Raw genomic sequence first — 13,341 nt, forward strand, 5'->3', positions numbered from 1 at the left:
AGTCAGCCTAGGAGGTGGTGCAGTGGCTAGAGTGTTAGACCACAGATGTAGGTTATTGAATCAACTGAAGTGGAACCTACCTATCAGAACCCTGAGGTATTCAAGGCTCCATTGTATTAAAAAAAAAAGAAAAAAAAATGTATGCTACTCAGAATTAACCAGCTAGCTATGGTTCATAATAAAAAACTTAACTTGTAGTGTCTCTATATAAGATGAATGGATGAATGGAAGGTGTGTGTATGGCTGGATAGATGTGGAAAAAAAAAAAGAATAAAAATCATTCTTTCAAAAAGTTATTATTATTATTATTATTATTTTACCTCCAGGTGTATCGATGGGGTTCTGTGCTGGCACTACGAATACACTGCCCCTGGCGGCCATTTGTTGTTGTTGTTAGTTTGTTTTTGTTTTTTTGGATACAACAGAAAGAAATAAAGAGAAATTGAGAAAGGAGGGGAAGATAGAGAGGGGGAGAGGAAGATAGAAATCTGCAGACCTGCTTCACCACTTGTAAAGTGACCCCCCTGCAGGTAGGGAGCCAGGGTGCTTGAGCCAGGATCTTTAAGTGGGTCCTTGCGCTTGGTAATAAGTGTGCTTAACCTTTTTTTTTAATATTTTATTTGTTTTATTTTTGAGAGAGATGCAGAGAGAGAAAGACACAGAGAGAAATACCAGAGCACTGTACAGCTCTGGCTTTTGGTGGTATGGGGGATTGAACCTAGGACTTCAGAGCCTTAGGCATGTGAGTCTCTTTGAATAACCATTATGCTATCTACCCCCACCCCCTATTATAAATTTTTAAAACTAGCACCAGGGTAGTTTTAAAACTACCTGCACAAAGAATCTACTGCTCTGAGTGACTTTTTCTTTTTTTTTGATGGGACAGAGAAATTGAGAGGAAAGGGGGAAACTGAGAGGGAGAAATAAAGAGAGACACCTGATGCACTGCTTCACCACTTGTGACATGTCCCCCATGCAGTTGGGGACTAGTGGTTTTAACTTGGGTTCTTATGCATGGTAACATGTGCATCGTATCAGGTCCGCCATCATTCTATACATACTATTTGCAAACAAAAAATGTACTTTATCCTCACTAACATTTAACTAGAAGAAACTGAAGCTAGAACTGAAATTTCAGGTAAAGGTTTCTTTTTTATACCAATAAGTATTCATTCTAAAGGTTTTTATAAAATCAAGGACAAAAGGTGGAAATCATTAAAAGGTGAAATCGGGGCAGGGTGGTAGTGCAGTGGGTTAAGCACATGTGGCATAAAGCCCAGGGATCAGTGCAAGGAACCAGGCTCAAGCCACTGGTTCCCCACCTGCAGGGGGTCACTTCACAAGCAGTGAAGCAGGTCTGCAGGTGTCTGTCTTCCCTGCCTCTCTCGATTTTTCTCTGTCCTATCCAACAACAACGACAGCAGTAACAACAACGATAAACAACAAGAGCACAAAAAGAAAAAAATGGCCTCCAGGAGCGCAGTGGATTTGTAGTGTTGGCACCGAGCCCCAGCAATAATCCTGGAGGCAAAAAAAAAAAAAAAAAAAGTGAAATCATAGTCATTCTTTTTTTTTTTTTAACTACTCCCTTAGAGCCTTTAGATTTTCTTCAATCTTTATTTCCCTCACTCCATTCTTTTTTCTTTTTCTTTTTTTTCAAGAATTTTAAAATTTATTGAGAACATTCACATGTTTCGCAGAAAGGGAAAGCAGGGAGGGAGAAGGAGGGAGAGAAAGCCACTCAGCCTTTACTCACATGTTGGAAGGCTCACCTAGGCAGAGAGAAAGAGAGGGAATCCGTTCTTTTTTCCTTTATATTTAAGTAGAATAGATCCTCTCTAGCAATTTTTCAAAGTATTTTTTATCTTTATTTATTTATTGGATAGAGATAGCCAGAAATCAAGAGGGAAGGGGGTGATAGAGAGGGAGAGAGACAGATACCTGCAGCACTGCTTCACCACTTGCAAAGCTTTCCCCTTGCTGGTGGGGACCAGGGGCTTGAACCTGGCTCCTTGAACATTGCTACATGTTTGCCTAACCAGGTGGGCCACCACCAGGCCCATTTCATAGTATTTTTATTCCTGAATTTTCTGTCTTTGATTCATTCATTATTTTTTTTAGTAACCAGCTTTATTAAAGATATTTTTCATAAATAGTCATATTATTTTAGGCAGGACCTACGCAGACAACTGTTAACAGTATAAAAAAACTTTCTAACTCCCTTCTTCAGTGGAATATCAAAATCAGAAAACCACTATAAAATCTGAAGAAATCTTCATCTGATGCTTTGAACAAGGAAAGTTTAGAGTTAGGGTTTACATTTCACATTTAGCATATTGTTTATCAACTTTTGACAAGCCAACCTTGACTTTCAGAAAATTAAATGAAAATGGTAGAATTATTCAATCTGAAGATCCACAATCTAAAAAAAAAAAAATCACAATCCCTTTTGAGGGATGCCATCTCAATGGTGACACTGTAAAGTCCAGATTGTTTGACATATTGGTAACCAATTTTTTGAGTCTGAACTCAACAGGTCTCTGAGCTAAAGGGAGTTAAGTCTATGCTGAAGGGAGAGAGGGAGAAGAGTACATAAATTTTAGTTTCTTCACACCATAAGGCATTTGGGCTAAGGTGGTTAATGTGTGTCAACATCAAGAAATTCCTCCTTCTGAAAACCAGAGGAAATCTCTCAAAACTAGAAGGGAAAGGACCAGATGGTAGCAAACTGGGTAAGCACACGTAGTACAAAACTAGAAGAGAAAGGTGTTTTTCCCCTGTGAAAATCTAGCTTTGGAGGCACTCTTAGTGACATATGCCCTTCCCCAAAAAAAACAATGAAGTGTTCTGTGTGGTAACAACATTGCTTAAAAAAAAAAAAAGTAAAACAAAATTCTGCATTTTCATAAAACTTGATAAAAACAGTATTTCAAATTGTATAGTCACCAGAAGTACAAAGTTATCAAAAATGCACACATTTCATTTGGCATCTCCAGCACCTTCAGCTCTTTGTGCCTGGCCTGTTTTGACATCTCCATTTTCTGCAGGGTTATTCTCATCCTTCTTTCCCTTTGGGTACCTTCTCTCTCTTTTTTCAGGTGCCTTTTTAGGCTTGGGCTCTGACTTTGGTGTGCAGGTTTAGCAGATAACCTTGCAGATCTTCTCTATGGTTCTTCCTTCACCTTGGCTTTATCTCCTTTAGCATCCCCTTTGGCCTTCCTCTTGGGCATGGTGGTAACAGTGGTGGAAGATGGGCGCTGAGCATGGAGACGTGCCACCACATCCCCTGTAGTCAGTCTGGGATGGTCCTTGCCTCTTCTTCACACTGTTCCTATTCATTAATTATTTGACTATATGCATTGTACTACCAAGCATTTTCTTTCCCCCAAGAAAGACTTATGATTACTATATTTCCTGAATTATTTTTATTTTCATATTTGAAGCTTTTATTTTCCCTGTTACTTTTAAATTAATAGCAATTTAGATTAATTTTTAAAAGGTATATAAATATTCTTTCCTACCCCTATCAAATTTTGGTTAAGTTTTTTTTTTTGTTTAGAGAGAAGGAGTAGCAGAGAGAGAGAGGAGAGACACCACAGCACTGCTCCACCATCCTTGGAGCTCCCACGGTGCCATCCATGGTGATCCCTTGTGCTGGGGCTCAAACCCAGGACCTCATGCATGGTAAGGGGCATGCCCTATGAGATGAGCAATCTTCTAACCCCCCTCTCAAATTTCATAAAATGCTTTTATAATCACTTGCTTCCTCTGCTTTAATATCTAAAGAATTCTCTTTTATTACTCTTGATTTGTGTTAAAGTTTGTTGCTTTTCCTTAGACTATACCATAGTAGTACCTTTTCCTTTTAAAGGTGTTTTTTTTTTTTTGGCCTTCATTTTAGATTAATTTTTCCAAATACTTTTAATGTTTCATTTGCTAGACTTCATCCTTTTTTTAAACTTTGTTTTTGTTTGCTTGTTTGTTTTTTAATTGTTTATTTCTTTTTTTTTTTAATTATTATTATTTTTTTTATTAATTTTATTTTTGAGAGAGATGCAGAGAGAGAGAGAAACGCCAGAGCACTGCTCAGCTCAGGCTTATGGTGGTACGGGGGATTGAACCTGGGACTTAGGAGCCTCAGGCATGAGAGTCTGTTTGCATAACCATTATGCTGTCTCCCCCGCCTAATTGTTTATTTCTGAGGAAGAACCATATATCACTCTGGTACATATGCTTCTATGGATTGAACTCAGGATCTCATGATTGAGAGAGAGTCCAATGCTTTAACACTGCATTATTTTACAGACCACAAAACTATGTCTTTTATATTATTTTTGTTTTTAATATTTTATTTATTTATTCATGAGAAATGATAGGAAAGAGAGAAAGACCCAGACATCACTCATACATGTGCTGCTGGGGATTGAACTTGGGACCTCATGTTTGAAAGCTCAATGCCTTATCCACTGCACCACCTTCTGGACCACTGTTTTTCATATTTGTCATCTTATAGTGTCAAAGCATTTTGTCTTGGGGCTAAGATAGAGCTTATTGAGCAGAGCATGTTCTCTGCTGTATAAGCAACCCTTGGTTCAAACTCTGACATATAGGTACACCATGGGTAGCTCCATAGGGGGTGGAGTCATGCTGTGGTGTCTTTTCTCTTTTGTAGTATCTTTTCTCCTTTCTCTAAATAATAAAGAATAGAAAATTGGGCTGAGGAGATTGTTCATTGGTATTGCATAGGTGTGAGACCCTGGTTCATTCTCAGTACCAATAAATAAAAATATAAATTAAAATTAAATGTTTTGTCTTTTGCTCTGTTTTCATATTTTCTCCTTTTTTATTTCTATTTTTTAAATTTTTATTTATAAAAAGAAAACACTGACAAAACCATCGGATAGGAGGGGTACAACTGCACACAATTCCCACCACCAGAATTCCATATCCCGTCCCCTCCCCTGATAGCGTTCTTATTCTTTAACCATCTGGGAGTATGGTGTATTCATATTTTTTTAAATTTTTATTTAAAAAAAGGAAACACTGAAAAAAAATCATAGGATAAGAGGGGTACAACTCCACATAATTCCCACCACCAGAATTCCGTATCCCATCCTCTCCTGATAGCTTTCCTATTCTTTAACCTTCTGGGAGTATGGACCAAGGGACATTATGGGGTGCAGAGGGTGGAAGGTCTGGCTTCTGTAATTGCTTCCCTGCTGAACATGGGCTTTGGCAGGGATCCATACTCCCAACCTGTCTCTCTCTTTCCCTAGTGAGGCGGGGCTATGGGGAAGCAGGGCTCCAGGACACTGGTGGGGTCATCTGCCCAGAGAAGTCCGGTTGGCATCATGGTAGCACCTAGAACCTGGCTGAAAGAAGAGTTAACATATAAAGCCAAACAAATTGTTGACTAATCATGAACCTAAAGGCTAGACTATTGCAGGTGAAGATTTGGGGTCTCTGTTTTGTAGATAGTTAGTAGGCCTATTTTAGTTATATTCCAAAGGGCCCATGACTATACTTTTTTTTTTTTTCCTGAGCCTGACATCTGATATGCAGGCAGATCCATCTGAGGAAATGATGTCATGGCTGGAAAAAAGATCAGAAAGCTGGATCAGGGAAGAGAGTAGCTCCCTAATATGGTAAAGGAGTATAAGTATTGTTGACTGTAAACCCCATCAATCTGATGTGGTCTGAGGCCCATATTCAGCTTAGGAGCCTATGTAACCTCTGCATCCCTGTAGGTCTGAGCTCACATTCGGTGGTCATGAGTAGGAACGTTCCAAGTTTCCCCAATTTCAGGACCCATCTTCCTCAGGTTGAAGATAGAGTAGTTGTCCAGCCTCCCTTTGGAGGATGAAACATTCTCTACTGTTGTTGATCCATGTGTAGGGCAAGGTCCTATGGGGGCCCACAAAGGGGTCTATTTTTTTGTTCCTGATAGAGATGACTGGTAATAATAGAGAGAGGGATTTATTTGAGATCTAGGCCCATCATATCTGTGTGGGAATCTCAGGACTCCCTGAATAGGGCCCCAGCTGATGGGGTGGCCTAATAGTGCTAAAGAGTCATCATTAAAGTATGCCAGTCTCTTGCCCTTACTCAGCTTTTGCAGTCCTTACTTTGATAAGGTTTAACTTTGGAGTGACTGAGGGAAGTGTAATAGGAAGTAGGTGAAGAAGGTATCTAAGTCTAAGTAGACACTATTTCATTAAGAACTATATGGTGTCATTTAGATCTTTCTGCTTGCTTGCTGCATATACTGACTCACTGCAGACATTGTGCACTTTTGTTTTCAGGTATATATTTTGCCCTAATTTGTGGATATATGTGAACATATGCCCTATCTTATGGGACCTGGTCTATATCTAGGTTTTGGGACTTTGTTAGGATGTGGACTACCCAAGTATTCTTATTTTTATGTGGTATCATGGATTGAATACTGAGCCTCATGTTTGTACTCTACCACTGAGTGAACCCAAATCAGTTTATTTTATATAGATGTACAGTTTTTTGTTTGTTTCTTTGTTTGCTTGTTTTTGGCCATCATGGTTAATGCTGGAACACAATGCCTTCATAATTACTCTGTCCTAGCAATCTTTTTTTAAAAATTATTATTCTGTTAAAAGTATTTATGGCTGGGGGTCGGGGGGTAGTGCAGTGGGTTAAGAGCACATGGCGTGAAAGCTCAAGGACTGGTGGAAGGATCCGGTTCAAGCCGTGGCTCCCCACCTGCAGGGAAGTTGTTTAACAAGCAGTGAAGCAGGTTTGCAGGTGTCTCTCTTTTTTTTTATTTGAAATCTTTTATTTATTTTATTTTAAGATAATGCAAGCTATTCCATGAGGTAATGTAGACCTAGACATATTCCAATTTGACAGGCAATTCCATTTATTTATTTTATTATTATTATTTTTTCCTCCTCCAGGGTTATTGCTGGGCTCGGTGCCTGCACCATGAATCCACCGCTCCTGGAGGCCATTTTTTTCCCCCTTTTGTTGCCCTTGTTGTAGCTTTGTTGTGGCTATTATTATTGCCCTTGTTGACGCAATTCGTTGTTGGATAGGACAGAGAGAAATGGAGAGAGGAGGGGAAGACAGAGAAGGGGAGAGAAAGATAGACACCTGCAGACCTGCTTCACCGCCTGTGAAGCGACTCCCCTGCGGGTGGGGAGCCGGGGGCTCGAACCGGGGTCCTTACTCCGGTCCCTGCGCTTTGCGCCACATGCGCTTAACCCACTGCGCCACCACCCGACCCCCAGTTTATTTTTTTTTTAATATTTATTTATTTTCCCTTTTGTTGCCCTTGTTTTATTGTTGTAGTTATTATTGTTGCTATTGATGTCGTTGTAGTTGGGTAGGACAGAGAGAAATGGAGAAAGGAGGGGAAAACAGACGGGGAGAGAAAGATAGACACCTGCAGACCTGCTTCACCACTTGTGAAGCAACTCCCCTGCAAGTGGGGAGCCAGGGCTCGAACCAGGATCCTTACGCTGGTCCTTGTGCTTTGCGCAATGTGCGCTTAATCCCTGAGCTACCACCTAACTCCCTCTTTTTTTTTTTAATTTATAAAAAAAGGAAACATTGGGGAGTCGGGTGGTAGCGCAGCAGGTTAAGCGCACGTGGCGCAAAGCGCAAGGACCAGCATAAGGATCCCAGTTCGAGTCCCCGGCTCCCCACCTGCAGGGGAGTCGCTTCACAAGCGGTGAAGCAGGTCTGCAGGTATCTGTCTTTCTCTCCCCATCTCTGTCTTCCCCTCTTCTCTCCATTTCTCTCTGTCCTAGCCAACAATGACATCAATAACAACAATAGTAAATACAACAATAAAACAACAAGGGCAACAAAAGGGCATAAATATATATATGAAACATTGACAAAACCATAGGATAAGAGGGGTACAACTCCACACAATTCCCACCACCAGATCTCCATATCCCATCCTCTCTCCTGATAGCTTTCCTATTCTTTAACCCTCTGGGAGTATGGACGCAAGGTCATTGTGGGAGGTGGAAGGTCTGGCTTCTGTAAGTGCTTCCCTGCTGAACATGGGCATTGGACTAGTCGGTCGATCCATACTCCTAGCCTGCCTCTCTCTTTCCCTAGTAGGTTGGAGCTCTGGGGAAGTGGAGCTCCAGGGAAGTGGAGCTCCAAGGCACATTGGTGGGGTTGTCTGTCCAGGGAAGTCTGGTCGGCATCATGCTAGCATCTGGAACCTGGTGGTTGACAAAAGAGTTAACATACAAAGCCAAACAAATTGTTGAATAATTATGAACCTAAAGGCTGGAATAGTGCAGATGAAGAGTTGGGGGGTCCTCCATTTTGTAGATAGCTAGTAGGCATATTTTAGTTATATTTCAAAGAGCCTGTGGCTATACTTTTTTTTTTTCTTCCCCTGAGTCTGAAATCTGATATGCAGGTGCTCCAAGTTATTGTCTGGGGAGATGATGTCATGGTTGGAAAAGGAACAGAAAACTGGATCAGGGAAAAGAGTAGCTCCCTAATATAGGAAAGGGGTATAAATATTGTTGACTGTAAACCCCATTGATTTGATTTGGTCAGGGGCCCATATTCAGCTTAAGAGCCTATGTGACCTCTACATCCCTGTAGATCTGAGCTCACATTCTGCGGTCATGAGTCATTCCAAGCTGCCCCAATATCAACCCATCTTCCTCAGGTGTAGCACAGAGTATGTTGTCCATCCTCCCTTTGGTGGACGGAACATTCTCTACTGCTATTGATCCAAGTTGAGGGCAAGGTCCTATGGGGGGCCCACAAAGGGATCTATTGTGTTGTTTCTGATAGAGATGACTGGTAACAATGGAGAGAGGGATTTATTTTATTTATTTATTTTTAAATATTTATTTATTCCTTTTTGTTGTCCTTGCTATTTGTTTTATTGTTGTTGGATAGGACAGAGAGAAATGGAGAGAGGAGGGGAAGACAGAGAGGGGGAGAGAGAGATAGACACCTACAGACCTGCTTCACCGCTGTGAAGGGATTCCCCTGCAGGTGGGGAGCCGGGGCTTGAACCAAGATCCTTATGCAGGTCCTTGCACTTTGCGCCATGTGCGCTTAACCCGCTGCGCTACCACCGGACTCCCAGAGAGGAATTTATTTGAGGTCTAGGCCCATCATGTCTGTTTGGGAATCTCAGGACTCCCCAAATAGGGCCCCAGCTGATGGGGTGGCCTGATAGTGCTAAAGAGTCATCATTAAAGTATGCCAGTTTCTTGCCCTTACTCAGCTTTTGCAGTCCTTGCTTTAATAAGGATAGCTTGAAAGTGAGTGAGGGAAGTATAATAGGAAATAGGTGAGGAGAGTATCTAAGTCTAAGTAGACACTATTTTCATTATGAACTTCATACTGACTCACTGTAGACTATTGTGCACTTTTGCTTTTGGGTATATATTTTGCCCTAATTTATGGATACATGTGAACATATGCCCTATCTCATGGGAGCTGGTCTATATCTAGGTTTTGGGACTTTGCTAGAAAGTGAACCACCTGGAATGGAATTAGAGAATACTATGAAAGGAAAGGTCTCACCTGAGTAATGAGGCTGAAGGGTTGACATTCCGCACCTGACTTCTCTGGACACAGTCTGAAGTGAAGCATGCTGAGGTGGTACTCGTTGTGTTGATTAGGTTGTAATCATCGGGTGCAATATCATTACATATGAATTGAGAGAAGCATGCAGGAAAGTGAGCCCCACCCTAGAGTTTCCAGGACTGGGGGAAATATAGGCTCTGTAGAGGAAATGGGAGGTTCCTGCTGTCTTAGGGTTAAGAAAATGATAGGTAATTATTGCAGGTGTCTCTCTTTCTCTCCCCGTCTTCCCCTCCTCTCTCCATTTCTTTCTGTCCTATCCAACAACGACGACATCAACAACAGCAACAACAATAATAACTACAACAATAAAACAACAAGGGCAACAAAAGGGAAAATAAATAATTAAAAAAATAAAATATTTATGGGGAGGGAGATGGGCAGTAGTGCACATGGCAGGAAGCATAAGGACTGGTGCAAGGTCATGGTTCAAGCCCCTGTCTCCCCACCTGCAGGGGGCGGCGTCGCTTGACAAGCGGTGAAGCAGGGCTGCAAGTATCTCTGTCTTTCTCCCTATCTTCCTCTTCCTTCTTGATTTCTGACTGTCTCTATCAAATAAATAAAGATAATGATAATAATATATATTTATGGGGCAGGGGTAGACAGCATAATGGTTATGCAAATATACTCTCATGCCTGAGACTACAAAGTTCCAGGTTCAACTCCTGCACCACCATACACCAGATATGAGCAGTGCTCTGATAAAAAATTAAATAAATAATTAAATAATTAAAAAAATAGATTTATGTTGAGGAGAGAAAAAGCCAGAGCATTACTCTGGTACATTTGACCTACGACTCAAACTTGTAACCTCATGCTTTAGAATCCAATGTTTTATCCACTGTGCCACCTCCAGGTTACTTTTTTTTTTTTTTTTTTTTTTGCCTCCAGGGTTATTGCTGGGAATCAGTGCCTGCACTATGAATCCACTGTTACTGGTGGCTATTTTTTCCCTTTTGTTGCCCTTGTTATCGTTATTATTGTTGTTGTTGTTACTCTCACTGTTGTTGGATAGCACAGAGAGAAATGGAGAGAGGAGGGGAAGACAGAGAGGGGGAGAGAAAGACACCTGCAGACCTACTTCACTGTCTGTGAAGCGACTCCCCTGCAGGTGGGGGGGGTGGGGGGGTCGAACTGGGATCCTTACGCCGGTCCTTGGAGCCTGGCGCCATGTGTGCTTAATCCGTTATGCTACCGCCCAACACCCCCCCTTTTTTTTTAAGATAGAGAGTAAGGGAGAGAGATACCTCCCTGCTCCTGACACTTCCCCATTACAGGTGGTGAGAGGGGGCTTGAATCTGGGTTCTTATACATTGTAATGTGAGTGCTACCATAAAAGTGCGAGTCGGGTGGTTAAGTTCAGGAGGCGCAAAGCGCAAGGACCAGCGAAAGAGTCCCTGTTTGAGCCCCTGGCTTCCCACCTGCAGCGGAGTCGCTTCACAGGTGGTGAAGCAGGTCAGCAGGTGTCTTTCTCTCCCCCTCTTTGTCTTCCCCTCCTCTTTCCATTTCTCTCTGTCTTTTCTAACAACGATAACAACAGCAGTAATTACAACAACAATAAAAAAACAAGGGCAACAAAAGGGAAAATAAATAAATACAAAAAATTTATTAAAAAGAGATCATCAGTATTTGTATTTGCCTTTCTCCTTCTGACTTTTTACTTTTAGTGGTGGGTCTATATATTTTTTTAAATGTTTATTTACAATGTAGTATGCACATTCACAGGAGAAAAGCTGGAAAACTGCTATGGCGTGTACACTATTGGGGAATCAAACCTAAGGCTTCATGGCATGCAAATATTGTGCTCTACCCACTCAACCATTTCCCTGGCAATTTGGAACTATTGATATATTCCTTTTTGTATATTTTTAAATTTTTTATTGTTTATTTATTATTGGGTAGAGACAGACATTGAGAAGGAAGGGGGAGATAGGGAGAGACAGAGAGACACCTGCAGCTCTGCTGCACCACTCATGAAGCTTTCCCACCAGGTGGGGACCAGGAGATTGAACCTGGGTCCATGCTCACTGTAATGTGTGTGCTTAACCAGGTGTGGCCACTTGGCCCCTATTGATATATTCTTTTTTAAAATTTTTAAGTATTTATTTATTTATTTTCCCTTTTGTCCCCCTTGTTTTATTGTTGTTGTAGTTAATATTGTTCTTATTGATGTTGTCGTTGTTACATAAGACAGAGAGAAATGGAGAGAGGAGAGGAAGACAGAGAGGGGGAGAGAAAGACACTTGCTGACCTGTTTCACTGTCTGTGAAGCGAATCCCCAACAGGTGGGGAGCCAGGACCTTGAACCGGGATCCTTACGCTGGTCCTTGCGCTTAGCGTTTAACCCGCTACGATACTGCCCGACTCCCTGATATATTCTTAAGTAGTTCTATCTTGAGAAACATTTATAGGGAATCTGTTTCTACAGTGGTTGTTTTCCTTCAGATTTAACGTTGCCATCTCTTTCACTTCTTTTCTCAAGATATACTTTAATAGTAGTATTTCTGTTTCTTAGTGTATTGCTCAGGCTTAACAGGCAATTCTGTGTTCAGGGAGATGGCATAGTGGATAAAGCATTGGACTCTCAAGCATCAGGTCCTGAGTTCAATCCCAGCAGTACATGTGCCAGAGTGATGTCTGGTTCTCTCTCTCCTCCTATCTTTCTCATTAACAAATAAATAAAATCTTAAAAAGCAAATACAGAGGCAATTATGTTCAAACTTGTTTGCTCTAGTAATATAGAGCTAGTTAACCTTGGGAGTCTGGGGGTAGCGCAGCGGGTTAAGCGCACGTGAAGGGAAGAGCAAGGACCAGTGAAAAGATCCTGGTTCAACACTGCCCCACCTCCCCACCTGCAAGGGAGTCGCTTCACAAATGGTGAAGCAGGTCTGCAAGTGTTTTTCTCTCCTTCACTCTGTCTTCCCCTCCTCTCTTCTCCACTTCTCTCTGTCCTGTCCAACAACAACGACATCAATAACAACAACAATAAAACAACAAGGGTAAAATAGGAAATAACTATTAAAGGAAATAAATATTAAAAAAAAAAGAACTAGTTAACCTTGTCATTTTTTTCTACCCACTGTAACTAGTTTGTTTCATCAGAAATTTGAGAACTATATTCTGTGTTCTCACCATTTCTTTCTGGCCTGACATAAGGATGGTAGTAGAATAGAGTTTACTAAGGTTGAAAACTTTGCTTGGGAATCCAAAATCTGTTCTCTCTCTCTCTCTCTCGATCCTGTTTCTGATCTTCTATCATGTACGACTTAACCCAGCCATGGATGGCTAGTGCTAATGTGGAATTCAGCTAGAACTGTACTCAGTTAGGTGGCAAACTCTGGTGGATCTTCTCACCTTTAATTGATAATCCTACAAAAGAGTTTTTAAAAAATATTTATTTATTTATTTATTTGGATAAAGAGAGAGGGAAGTCAAGACAGGAGTAGGGGGAGAAATAGAGAAACACCTGCAGCACTTGGGAAGCTTTCTCCCTACAGGTACGGACTTAAACCCCTGTCCTTGCACATTGTAGCATGTGCACTCAACTGGATATGCCACCACCCAGCCCCATACAAAAGATTTTTCTTCAGATGATTCTGTTCTTTGACTTCTCAGTTCTTCTACTTACCTGCTCATTCTACCTTTCTCCAAATTTTTATTGAGAATTCTGAATATTTTGGTGGCCGTCCATCAATATTGCTTCTGTATATAGAGATAAGATTTGGAGACAGTCCC

At 41.2% G+C, this 13,341-nt stretch overlaps 1 protein-coding gene and 1 pseudogene across 2 annotated transcripts in view; one reads left to right on the plus strand and one right to left on the minus strand.

The window, feature by feature from the left end:
• IPP (intracisternal A particle-promoted polypeptide) overlaps positions 1 to 13,341 on the plus strand; it is a 365,210-nt gene that overhangs the window by 325,693 nt on the left and 26,176 nt on the right. The window lies entirely within an intron of this gene.
• LOC132542528 (non-histone chromosomal protein HMG-17-like) lies at positions 2,200 to 3,670 on the minus strand (annotated as a pseudogene).

The sequence above is a fragment of the Erinaceus europaeus genome, chromosome 13, assembly GCF_950295315.1.
Source record: "Erinaceus europaeus chromosome 13, mEriEur2.1, whole genome shotgun sequence".
In the NCBI taxonomy this organism is placed as follows: domain Eukaryota; kingdom Metazoa; phylum Chordata; class Mammalia; order Eulipotyphla; family Erinaceidae; genus Erinaceus; species Erinaceus europaeus.